This window comes from Oncorhynchus keta, chromosome 1 (assembly GCF_023373465.1).
Source record: "Oncorhynchus keta strain PuntledgeMale-10-30-2019 chromosome 1, Oket_V2, whole genome shotgun sequence".
NCBI classification, from domain to species: Eukaryota; Metazoa; Chordata; class Actinopteri; order Salmoniformes; family Salmonidae; genus Oncorhynchus; species Oncorhynchus keta.
The window spans coordinates 11,342,699-11,355,945 of NC_068421.1; the positions used below are offsets into that span (position 1 = coordinate 11,342,699).

The 13,247-nt window shown below is 48.9% G+C and overlaps 1 long non-coding RNA gene and 1 pseudogene across 6 annotated transcripts; one reads left to right on the forward strand and one right to left on the reverse strand.

Annotated features, from left to right (window-relative positions):
* Window positions 1-2,596: 2,596 nt before the first annotated feature.
* Window positions 2,597-13,247, reverse strand: part of LOC127918805 (phosphatidylinositol 3,4,5-trisphosphate 5-phosphatase 2A-like) — a 74,042-nt pseudogene continuing 63,391 nt past the window's right edge.
* Window positions 3,106-5,936, forward strand: LOC127918837 (uncharacterized). 6 transcript variants are annotated; one of them, XR_008101213.1, is made up of 4 exons: window positions 3,106-3,746; window positions 3,808-3,868; window positions 4,294-4,781; window positions 4,837-5,936. It is a non-coding gene; the product is annotated as an uncharacterized LOC127918837 (long non-coding RNA). The 6 variants fall into 6 exon arrangements; XR_008101063.1 differs by having other exon boundaries at window positions 3,106-4,781; window positions 4,837-5,141; window positions 5,203-5,936; XR_008101146.1 differs by having other exon boundaries at window positions 3,106-4,537; window positions 4,660-4,781.

Genomic DNA, 13,247 nt, shown 5'->3' on the forward strand with positions numbered 1-13,247 from the left:
GGGATGGGAGAGTTGGGGTTTAGGAGAAGGGATGGGAGAGGGGGGTATAGGAGAAGGGATATGGGAGAGGGGGGGGTATAGGAGAAGGGATATGGGAGAGGGGGGTATAGGAGAAGGGATGGGAGAGTTGGGGTTTAGGAGAAGGGATGGGAGAGGGGGGGTTTAGGAGAATGGATGGGAGAGTTGGGGTTTAGGAGAAGGGATGGGAGAAGGGGGTATAGGAGAAGGGATGGGAGAGGGGGGTATAGGAGAAGGAATGGGAGAGGGGGTATAGGAGAAGGGATATGGGAGAGGGGGGTATAGGAGAAGGGATATGGGAGAGGGGGTATAGGAGAAGGGATGGGAGAGGGGGTATAGGAGAAGGGATGGGAGAGGGGGGTATAGAAGACGGGATGGGAGAGGGGGGTATAGGAGACGGGATGGGAGAGGGGGTATAGGAGACGGGATGGGAGAGGGGGGTATAGGAGACGGGATGGGAGAGGGGGGTATAGGAGACGGGATGGGAGAGGGGGTATAGGAGACGGATGGGAGAGGGGGTATAGGAGACGGGATGGGAGAGAGGGGGTATAGGAGACGGGATGGGAGAGGGGGGGGTATAGGAGACGGGATGGGAGAGGGGGTATAGGAGACGGGATGGGAGAGAGGGGGTATAGGAGACGGGATGGGAGAGAGGGGGTATAGGAGACGGGATGGGAGAGAGGGGGTATAGGAGACGGGATGGGAGAGGGGGTATAGGAGACGGGATGGGAGAGGGGGTATAGGAGACGGGATGGGAGAGGGGGTATAGGAGACGGGATGGGAGAGGGGGGTATAGGAGACGGGATGGGAGAGGGGGTATAGGAGACGGGATGGGAGAGGGGGTATAGGAGACGGGATGGGAGAGGGGGTATAGGAGACGGGATGGGAGAGGGGGTATAGGAGACGGGATGGGAGAGGGGGTATAGGAGACGGGATGGGAGAGGGGGTATAGGAGACGGGATGGGAGAGAGGGGGTATAGGAGACGGGATGGGAGAAGGGGGTATAGGAGACGGATGGGAGAGGGGGTATAGGAGACGGAATGGAAGAGAGAGGGGGTATAGGAGACGGGATGGAGAGAGAGGGGGTATAGGAGACGGGATGGGAGAGGGGGGGTATAGGAGACGGGATGGGAGAGGGGGTATAGGAGACGGGATGGGAGAGGGGGTATAGGAGACAAGATGGGAGAGGGGGTATAGGAGACGGGATGGGAGAGGGGGTATAGGAGACGGGATGGGAGAGGGGGGTATAGGAGACGGGATGGGAGAGGGGGTATAGGAGACGGGATGGGAGAGGGGGTATAGGAGACGGGATGGGAGAGGGGGGTATAGGAGACGGGATGGGAGAGGGGGGGTATAGGAGACGGGATGGGAGAGGGGGGGTATAGGAGACGGGATGGGAGGGGCCACTATGCTATCGGGCTTAAGGTGATAACAGATTAACAAGACATTCACTCACATTTCTCCTGTTTCCTCTCATTGTGCAACACAGTCATTTCTTTTTTTACAACAGTCAAATAACATCAACATGTACATTTATATAAAACAAATTCATGAATGTTAATGTATAATGTTAAAAACAGTCCTTTATATCACTTGGTGTCTCTTCAGTTCCTTACCTGTGGTCCTACTGAGGTTGCCAGGACAACAGCACCACCATGTGGTGAAAAGAACAACCAGCAGCGTGTGATGTGTGGCAGTGTTTCTCAGTAAGGATCCTGGGGACCCACTGTGTTTAGGCTGGCTCAGCATCAATTAAACACTAATTAGTACATGGACAACTGCATGACGGGTCTGCAGTTTGTGCTACTGAAAGGGGCCTTGGAGCCCAGCACGGCTCAACAAAAGATTCAGTCAAACAGTGCTGGTGTGGTTCGCTACATTCCCTTTATCTCAAAAACATAAAACACAAAAAAAACACTGAACCAATGAACAAATAGTCATTAATAATCATATTCATGAGCGGAATAAAAACAATAACAAACTCAGTTCTACCAAGCTGTTTTTCTAGCTGAGGCCCGAAGAAGTCGCAGCCTGACGATGTCACTGAATGTCTACTACATCCCAGGAGCAGAAGGGGTCGGGGTGAGAGGGAAGGGGGAGGGGTGAGAGGGAAGGGGGCGGGGTGAGAGGGAAGGGGGCGGGGTGAGAGGGAAGGGGGAGAGGGAAGGGGGAGGGGTGAGAGGGAAGGGGCGGGGTGAGAGGGAAGGGGGCGGGGTGAGAGGGAAGGGGGAGGGGTGAGAGGGAAGGGGAGGGGTGAGAGGGAAGGGGAGGGGTGAGAGGGAAGGGGGAGGGGTGAGAGGGAAGGGGAGGGGTGAGAGGGAAGGGGAGGGGTGAGAGGGAAGGGGTGAGAGGGAAGGGGGAGGGGTGAGAGGGAAGGGCGGGGTGAGAGGGAAGGGGGCGGGGTGAGATGGAAGGGGGCGGGGTGAGAGGGAAGTGGGAGGTGAGAGGGAAGGGGAGGGGTGAGAGGGAAGGGGGCGGGGTGAGAGGGAAGGGGAGGGGTGAGAGGGAAGGGGAGGGGTGAGAGGGAAGGGGAGGGGTGAGAGGGAAGGGGGAGGGGTGAGAGGGAAGGGGGCGGGGTGAGAGGGAAGGGGGCGGGGTGAGAGGGAAGGGGGCGGGGTGAGAGGGAAGGGGTCTGTTATGCAGGTGGCAGGGTAGAGGTCCATGTTTAGATTCTTAACAAAGGACTGAAATGTTTCTACTGTTTAAATAAGGCTGGCTAACACAACAGCCACAGTGACATTAACATAAAGACACTTACACAGTACAATACATCTAAAAAAGGACGTTCAAAAAATCTGTTGGTCAACAGAAAGTATAATGGAGTGCAATTTCTCTCAGAAGGCACAGTCTGGCATGGATTAGCACGTCTCAGCTCAGCACGGACCGGTTCAGCTCACTTCTGCTGCTTCTGCTGTCTCAGGCTCTCCAGCAGAATCCTCTTGTGGGCGGGGTCTAGAATGCCTGCTTCCTCTAGGTCCTCCTCTGTGATGTCACTGAGGAGGAACATGATTGGATGAGATTCATGAAGTGACATGTTTCATGATTGTGTGTGTGTGTGTTTCTCAAAAGCCTACTAGCGTACTCCCGAGCACGCAAATTGCAGCACGGGAGGGTCGGAGTATGAGTCCAAATCAAAGTATCTGAAACGGAGCACGGAGGACACTTCTCAAATGCGATCTCTGTTCGTAAATATTTTGATGCAGAGGCTTCAACGGAAAGTATTCAAAGAAATATGGAGCAAAACCACGTAATAAATTATGCACATTTTCGTGAAATCAATGGCGTCCATTATTTGAGCTGAAGCGCGAGAGAAAATACACTCCCGACTTCGGAATCAAATGTTGCCTATTCACATCTCATAAGCTTGACTACAATATTTTATCTTGATGCCTTAATAAATACATGCTGTGTTAATTTTGGTATGGTTACCTGCTTACAATGCCCACTGTAGTGTGCGTAGGTTGTAAGCCCATATAGTAAGTCAATAGAGCTAACTGGCTAGCTAGTACTGTTAGTTAGCCAGATAGTCACAAATAATTGTTAGCTTGCGACCCATAAAGAACTGACATCTACCTTGGATAATGTTCGTGTTCGGTCATTTATGCCTGTTATACTATCTGGTTAGCGATATTAATACGATTCACATTTAGCTAGCTGATAGTTATGATGTAAAACGGTTGCTTTGTGTATATATTGTTTCATCTCTATCGCCTCTGTCCTGCAGGGAGGTTCAGTGAATGGGTATGTCCATAGTAAGCCAATAGGGCTGACTGGATAGCTTGAAGGAAGGTTCAGTGAATGGGTATGTCCATAGTAAGTCAATAGGGCTGACTGGATAGCTTGAAGGAAGGTTCAGTGAATGGGTATGTCCATATTAAGCCAATAGGGCTGACTGGATAGCTTGAAGGAAGGTTCAGTGAATGGGTATGTCCATATTAAGCCAATAGGGCTGACTGGATAGATTGAAGGAAGGTTCAGTGAATGGGTATGTCCATAGTAAGTTAATAGGGCTGACTGGATAGCTTGAAGGAAGGTTCAGTGAATGGGTATGTCCATAGTAAGCCAATAGGGCTGACTGGATAACTTGAAGGAAGGTTCAGTGAATGGGTACGTCCATAGTAAGTCAATAGGGCTGACTGGATAGCTTAAAGGAAGGTTCAGTGAATGGGTATGTACATAGTAAGCCAATGGGCCGACTGGATAGCTTGAAGGAAGGTTCAGTGAATGGGTATGTACATAGTAAGCCAATGGGCCGACTGGATAGCTTGAAGGAAGGTTCAGTGAATGGGTATGTCCATAGTAAGTCAATAGGGCTGACTGGATAGCTTGAAGGAAGGTTCAGTGAATGGGTATGTCCATAGTAAGTCAATAGGGCTGACTGGATAGCTTGAAGGAAGGTTCAGTGAATGGGTACGTCCATAGTAAGCCAATAGGGCTGACTGGATAGCTTGAAGGAAGGTTCAGTGAATGGGTATGTCCATAGTAAGCCAATAGGGCTGACTGGATAGCTTGAAGGAAGGTTCAGTGAATGGGTACGTCCATAGTAAGCCAATAGGGCTGACTGGATAGCTTGAAGGAAGGTTCAGTGAATGGGTATGTCCATATTAAGCCAATAGGGCTGACTGGATAGCTTGAAGGAAGGTTCAGTGAATGGGTATGTCCATAGTAAGCCAATAGGGCTGACTGGATAGCTTGAAGGAAGGTTCAGTGAATGGGTATGTCCATAGTAAGCCAATAGGGCTGACTGGATAGCTTGAAGGAAGGTTCAGTGAATGTCCATAGTAAGTCAATAGGGCTGACTGGATAGCTTGAAGGAAGGTTCAGTGAATGGGTACGTCCATAGTAAGTCAATAGGGCTGACTGGATAGCTTGAAGGAAGGTTCAGTGAATGGGTACGTCCATAGTAAGTCAATAGGGCTGACTGGATAGCTTGAAGGAAGGTTCAGTGAATGGGTACGTCCATAGTAAGCCAATAGGGCTGACTGGATAGCTTGAAGGAAGGTTCAGTGAATGGGTATGTCCATAGTAAGTCAATAGGGCTGACTGGATAGCTTGAAGGAAGGTTCAGTGAATGGGTATGTCCATAGTAAGCCAATAGGGCTGACTGGATAGCTTGAAGGAAGGTTCAGTGAATGGGTACGTCCATAGTAAGTTAATAGGGCTGACTGGATAGCTTGAAGGAAGGTTCAGTGAATGGGTACGTCCATAGTAAGCCAATAGGGCTGACTGGATAGCTTGAAGGAAGGTTCAGTGAATGGGTATGTCCATAGTAAGTCAATAGGGCTGACTGGATAGCTTGAAGGAAGGTTCAGTGAATGGGTATGTCCATAGTAAGTCAATAGGGCTGACTGGCTAGCTAGCTAGCTGGCCATGAAGACTTGCTAAGTAGCTACCAATAAATAATTGACATCTACTGTACCTTGCATTTATGCCTGTTTAACTAGTTAGCTGGCTATCTAGTTAGCCTGCAACTCATCCCCCTTGGCGTTTCCTCTGTTTAGTTGCATTACAACCTGTAATTTGAATGGATTTGCATTTCCATTTCATGTCATGGACAAACACAAAATAGTCCAAATTGGTGAAGTGATAAAAATAACTTGTTAAAATAACCCCCGACCCCCCCATAAAATGGATAAGTGGTGTGTGCATATGTATTCACTCCCTTTGCTATGAAGCCCCTAAATAATATCCGGTGCAACCAATTACCTTCAGAAGTCACAGAATTAGTTAAATAAAGTCCACCTGTGTGCAATCTCAGTGTCACATGATCTCAGTATATGTACATCTGTTCTGAAAGGCCACAGAGTCTGCAACACCACTAAGCAAGGGGCACCATGAAGACCAAGGAGCTCTCCAAACAGGTCAGGGACAAAGTTGTGGAGAAGTACAGATCAGGGTTGGGTTATAAACAAAATATCAGAAACTTTGAACATCCCACGGAGCACCATTAAATCCATTATTAATAAATGGAAGGAATATGGCACCACAAGAAACCTGCCAAGAGAGGGCCGCCCACCAAATCTCACAGACCAGGCAAGGAGGGCATTAATCAGAGAGGCAACAAAGAGACCAAAGATAACCCTGAAGGAGCTGCAAAGATTGGAGTATCTGTCCATAGGACCACGTTAAGCCGTACACACCACAGGGCTGAGCTTTACTTATAGAAGAGTGAACAGAAGAAAGCCATTGCTTAAAGAAAAACAATAAGAAAGCACGTTTGGTGTTCGCCAAAAGGCTTGTGGGAAACTCCCCAATCATATGGAAGAAGGTACTCTGGTCAGATGAGACGAAAATTTACCTTTTTGGCCATCAAGGAAAACACTACGTCTGGCACAATCCCAACACCACATCACCCCGAGAACACCATCTCCACAGTGAAGCATGGTGGTGGCAGCATCATGCTGTGGTGGTGGCAGCATCATGCTGTGGGGATGTTTTTCATCGGCAGGGAAACTGGCCAGAATTTAAGGAATGATGGATGGCACTAAATACAGGGAAATTCTTGAGGGAAACCTGTTTCAGTCTTCCAGAGATTTGCGACTGGGACGGAGGTTCACCTTCCAGCAGGACAATGCCCCTAAGCATACTGCTAAAGCAACACACGAGTGGTTGGAATGGCCTAGTCCATGCACGCTCAAATTCAGTTTTTTTTTGTGTCTTATTATTTCTTGCTTGTTTCACAATTAAAACATATTTTGCATCTTCAAAGTGTTAGGCATGTTGTGTAAATCAAATGATACAAACATCTATTTTAATTGTAAGTTGTAAGGCAACAAAATAGGAAAAATGCCAAGGGGGGTGAATACTTTCCCAAGCCACTGTATATCTAGCTGATAATTAGGAAGTGAAACGTTTGCTTTGTGTATATCTTGTTTGGCCCATTGTCGTCATTGCCCTGGCTGGAAGAAGGTTCAGTGAATGGGGAGGTGCCGTGTGAGGTAACACAGTAAATTGTCCTGGCTGGAAGAAGGTTCAGTGAATGGGGAGGTGCCGTGTGAGGAAACACAGTAAATTGTCCTGGCTGGAAGAAGGTTCAGTGAATGGGGAGGTGCCGTGTGAGGAAACACAGTAAATTGTCCTGGCTGGAAGAAGGTTCAGTGAATGGGGAGGTGCCGTGTGAGGAAACACAGTAAGTTGTCCTGGCTGGAAGAAGGTTCAGTGAATGGGGAGGTGCCGTGTGAGGAAACACAGTAAGTTGTCCTGGCTGGAAGAAGGTTCAGTGAATGGGGAGGTGCCGTGTGATGAAACACAGTAAATTGTCCTGGCTGGAAGAAGGTTCAGTGAATGGGGAGGTGCCGTGTGAGGTAACACAGTAAATTGTCCTGGCTGGAAGAAGGTTCAGTGAATGGGGAGGTGCCGTGTGAGGAAACACAGTAAATTGTCCTGGCTGGAAGAAGGTTCAGTGAATGGGGAGGTGCCGTGTGAGGAAACACAGTAAGTTGTCCTGGCTGGAAGAAGGTTCAGTGAATGGGGAGGTGCCGTGTGAGGAAACACAGTAAGTTGTCCTGGCTGGAAGAAGGTTCAGTGAATGGGGAGGTGCCGTGTGATGAAACACAGTAAATTGTCCTGGCTGGAAGAAGGTTCAGTGAATGGGGAGGTGCCGTGTGAGGTAACACAGTAAATTGTCCTGGCTGGAAGAAGGTTCAGTGAATGGGGAGGTGCCGTGTGAGGTAACACAGTAAATTGTCCTGGCTGGAAGAAGGTTCAGTGAATGGGGAGGTGCCGTGTGAGGAAACACAGTAAATTGTCCTGGCTGGAAGAAGGTTCAGTGAATGGGGAGGTGCCGTGTGAGGTAACACAGTAAATTGTCCTGGCTGGAAGAAGGTTCAGTGAATGGGGAGGTGCCGTGTGAGGTAACACAGTAAATTGTCTTGGCTGGAAGAAGGTTCAGTGAATGGGGAGGTGCCGTGTGAGGTAACACAGTAAATTGTCCTGGCTGGAAGAAGGTTCAGTGAATGGGGAGGTGCCGTGTGAGGAAACACAGTAAGGGTGGTGTGAGTGCTTTTCAAATGTAACATTTAATGTGTTCTCCACACTCTTGTCCTCACAAGAATGGACTCAAGAGAACCTCCTCGGAGAATGCACTTGGAGCATGAGAGTGTGGGGAGCACGGTAGTATGCATATCGAGAAACACCCTGTGTGTCTGTGTACCTGAGGAACTCCAGGTCGTCCCAGCCGTTGTGTAGCAGACCTTCCTCATAGCGGTCCAGCCCTAATCTCTGTAGCCACTCTCCCACAGACGACTCCCCCACGGAGAGAGACGAGCTGCTGCTTCCCCACAGTGCCTACACACAGACACACACAGACAGAGACAGACAGAGACACACAGACAGAGGCACACAGACAGACACAGAGACAGAGACAGACAGACACAGAGAGACACAGAGAGACACACAGAGAGACACAGAGAGACACACAGAGAGACACACAGAGAGACAGAGAGACAGACAGAGAGACAGACAGACAGACAGACACAGAGACACAGAGAGACAGACACACAGAGACAGAAACACAGAGACAGAAACACAGAGACAGACACACAGAGACAGACACACAGACACACAGAGACAGAGACACACACAGACACACAGACAGAGACAGACAGACAGAGACACACAGACATATAGACAGAGACACACAGACAGATAGACAGAGACACACAGACAGATAGACAGAGACACACAGACAGATAGACAGAGACACACAGACAGACACTTTAACACTGGAGAAGCTTTTCATTAACACATCATAATAACCTAACAACAACATGAGCACTTCTGCTTGCCTTTAAGTCATAGTACTCCCTCCCTCCCTCCCTCCCTCCCTCCCTCCCTCCCTCCCTCCCTCCCTTCCTTCCCTCCCTCCCTTCCTTCCCTCCCTTCCTTCCTTCCCTCCCTCCCTCCTTCCTTCCTTCCCTTCCTCCCTCCCTCCCTCCCTCACACAAACATCTCACTTCCTCTGGTAGGTGTTCAGCGATGCTCTCTGTGATGGGGGCTCGGGGAGGGAAGGTGCGACAGGCGTCCCCCAACCCCTGGCCTCTGAGGTGGGGGGGTGCAGAGGGGGCACGGGGAGGAGGGGGGTACTCGCTCTCACTCAGTGTCTTCGCCATCTGTAGCACCGAACATGATTGGTCGTCCAGCCCCCGGGCCCTCCCCTCCTAAAGTCCTCCCCAGGACGAAGGCAGGACTGGAATTGGCTGCGGGGATCTTCACCTCGGCCAGGTCTGGGTACAGGGGGCGTGGTTTAGAGAAGGGGGTGTCGGCCATCTCCAGTGCTCCTTTAGGGAGGGGGGGAGGGGGGAAGTCAGGAGGAGGACGGTTCAGTGTGCCTCCCGCTCCTCCACCTGACACCACCCCCACCACTGCAATCCCATCATCCTCCGAGGACCCCTCCTCACTGATGGGCCGGACAGGGTGTCCAGCCGTGGGCCTGCTGGGGTGGGAGGACCCTGAGGAGGGCCTCCCCTTGCCCCCTCCAGACAGGAGTGCCTTACCGGCTGGGGGGGAGCAGGGGGAGGGGAGGAGCTCCGAGGACAGGGTGGCAGCTGATTGGTTAGGAACGCCTTCCAGGATGTAGTAGGCGGGGTTATTGTAGCTGTTGTTTTTACAGGTGGAGGGGTCTCCCTCTGCAGAGTCCTGCTTAGCCCTGGAACACACACAGCAGGAGCCTTAGGTCTGTGTGTCTGTCTGTCTGTTTCTGTCTGTCTGTGTGTGTCTGTCTGTCTGTCTGTGTGTCCGTGTGTGTGTGTCTGTCTGTCTGTCTGTGTGTCCGTGTCTGTCTGTCTGTGTGTCCGTGTCTGTCTGTCTGTCTGTGTGTCCGTGTCTGTCTGTCTGTCTGTGTCCGTGTCTGTCTGTCTGTCTGTCCGTGTGTGTGTGTCTGTCTGTCCGTGTGTGTGTGTCTGTCTGTCTGTCTGTCTGTCTGTCTGTCTGTCTGTCTGTCTGTCTGTCTGTGTCTGTCTGTGTCTGTCTCTGTCTGTCTCTGTCTCTGTCTGTGTCTATGTGTGTCTATGTGTGTCTATGTGTTTCTGTCTGTGTGCGTATCTGTCTGTGTGCATATCTGTCTGTGTGCGTATCTGTCTGTGTGCGAGTGTGTCTGTGTGTGTGTGTTTGTGTGTGTGTGTGTGTGAGAAGAGTGTGGGTGTGTGAGTGTGCGTGTGTGTGTGTGTGTGTGTGAGAAGAGTGTGTGTTACCTTGCTGCAGTCACCTCCTCTTTGGTACTCCTCTCTCCCTCCTCGCTCACCTTCCCAAGCACCGCCCCCACGTGTTTCTGTGTCAAAGACGGCCTGCGAGACACGGAGGAACACGCTAAGAACACGCTATAGAACATACTACAGCAGTTTATGGTTTAACTCCACGGCATGGTTAGGACCGGGGGGGGTGGATTACTCACTTGACGTAGTCGTGTCCTGATCGGGGGGGCAGGGTGGATCTGCCTTTGTGTCCTCCCGTCTCATCTTTATCCACACTGATCCACTCTACAGGACACACACATCAATCAACCAATCAAAAACCTTTTTGTTCTTTCACCATAAAGTTTTGGTCCTCCAAAAATGTAATTAGCCTATTGTTAAGGATGGATGAATATAGTTTATAAACCGTACTTCCAATCAACCAATGTCCTCAGACAGACAGACAGACAGACAGACAGACAGACAGACAGACAGACAGACAGACAGACAGACAGACAGACAGACAGACAGACAGACAGACAGACAGACAGACAGACAGACAGACAGACAGACAGACAGACAGACAGACAGACAGACAGACAGACAGACAGACAGACAGACAGACAGACAGACAGACAGACAGACAGACAGACAGACAGACAGACAGACAGACAGACAGACAGACAGACAGACAGACAGACAGACAGACAGACAGACAGACAGACAGACAGACAGACAGACAGACAGACAGACAGACAGACAGACAGACAGACAGACAGACAGACAGACAGACAGACAGACAGACAGACAGACAGACAGACAGACAGACAGACAGACAGACAGACAGACAGACAGACAGACAGACAGACAGACAGACAGACAGACAGACAGACAGACAGACAGACAGACAGACAGACAGACAGACAGACAGACAGACAGACAGACAGACAGACAGACAGACAGACAGACAGACAGACAGACAGACAGACAGACAGACAGACAGACAGACAGACAGACAGACAGACAGACAGACAGACAGACAGACAGACAGACAGACAGACAGACAGACAGACAGACAGACAGACAGACAGACAGACAGACAGACAGACAGACAGACAGACAGACAGACAGACAGACAGACAGACAGACAGACAGACAGACAGACAGACAGACAGACAGACAGACAGACAGACAGACAGACAGACAGACAGACAGACAGACAGACAGACAGACAGACAGACAGACAGACAGACAGACAGACAGACAGACAGACAGACAGACAGACAGACAGACAGACAGACAGACAGACAGACAGACAGACAGACAGACAGACAGACAGACAGACAGTGTTACCATAGAGCCTCTCCCTGGTGCCCATCCTCTCTGCTGGCACGCGGACCCTCATAGAACCTCTGATGTTGCCTGTCTCCTCCCCTCTGTGGGACAGGTAGGTATGGAACTGCTGTGCCGTGCTGCCTATCATGGACTTCAGAGCCACCACACACTCTCCTGAGGAGAAGACACACACCATCAGTATAACACACCAGAGTTTCATTAGCTGGCTTTTGGCTGATATTTATTTTATTTTATTTTATTTAAAGCAGATAAATAAAGTCGCATCAGCCAATTGTCAGGCAGAAGGAAAAAAAATCCCAATTCAAAATATTTATTTTTTTGCCTTTTCATTGATGGAAATAAATCTGACAGGTGCTCATTGGTCTAATAGGTTAATTTGCATAATTTTGTGAAATTAAATTGTGCATGTGTATTTTGATTAGTCGTTATCATTGTACAGCTCCTGTTGCTGCTGGAGTGAAACATGCCTTCAGGAGCCCAATCATTTCACAACACAAACGCTTCCATTCCGTGTTAAAAAAAAACAGCTTTGATGGTCATGACGATAAAAAACTACAAATTAAATGTAACTAGTAATTCCAAGCGCGCTTCTTATTTGCCCTTAAAGTGCTTTTAGGCAACGGTAGGAGGGCTTCAGCACGACATACACCACCTTTCAACGTCAAGCTGGAGGCAGTATATGCATTTTGAAAACGTTTACTTCAATTGTGTGAAACCTTAACGTTATACTTCATATTGTGAAGCAGGTCTTACCTCGCCTCAAAGTAGCCGAGACAAAAAATAATAAATGTGTCTATAAACGTGGAGGTAATTGTTTTAAAGACTTCCATATGCCATTGAAACCAGTAGACTTGTTTTATAAAGACTTCCATATGCCATTGAAACCAGTAGACTTGTTTTATAAAGACTTCCATATGACATTGAAACCAGTAGACTATTTCTCTTATGTTCTATTAGTTTTCATAATCAACTTTCGTTGTCCAGTAGCCAAAGGCACAAGCCGAGTAATATTCACAACCCATGTTAGTTGTTGCCTCTTCAGATCTCCCCTCTCTATACATTTCAAACAGATATATTCATCTCTCTATACATTTCAAACAGATATATTCATCTCTCTATACATTTCATGTTAGTTGTTGCCTCTTCAGATCTCCCTCTCTATACATTTCATGTTCGTTGTTGTCTCTTCAGATCTCCCCCTCTCTATACATTTCATGTTAGTTGTTGCCTCTTCAGATCTCCCCTCTCTATACATTTCATGTTCGTTGTTGTCTCTTCAGATCTCCCCTCTCTATACATTTCATGTTCGTTGTTGTCTCTTCAGATCTCCCCTCTCTATACATTTCATGTTCGTTGTTGTCTCTTCAGATCTCCCCTCTCTATACATTTCATGTTAGTTGTTGCCTCTTCAGATCTCCCCTCTCTATACATTTCATGTTCGTTGTCTCTTCAGATCTCCCCTCTCTATACATTTCATATTAGTTGTTGCCTCTTCAGATCTCCCCTCTCTATACATTTCATGTTAGTTGTTGCCTCTTCAGATCTCCCCTCTCTATACATTTCATGTTTCTGATTTGGTCCTGCCGTACATACCTACACGTACGCTACGGTCACAAGACGCAGGCCTCCTAATTGTCCCTAGAATTTCAAAGCAAACAGCTGGAGGCAGGGCTTTCTCCTATAGAGCTCCATTTTTATGGAACG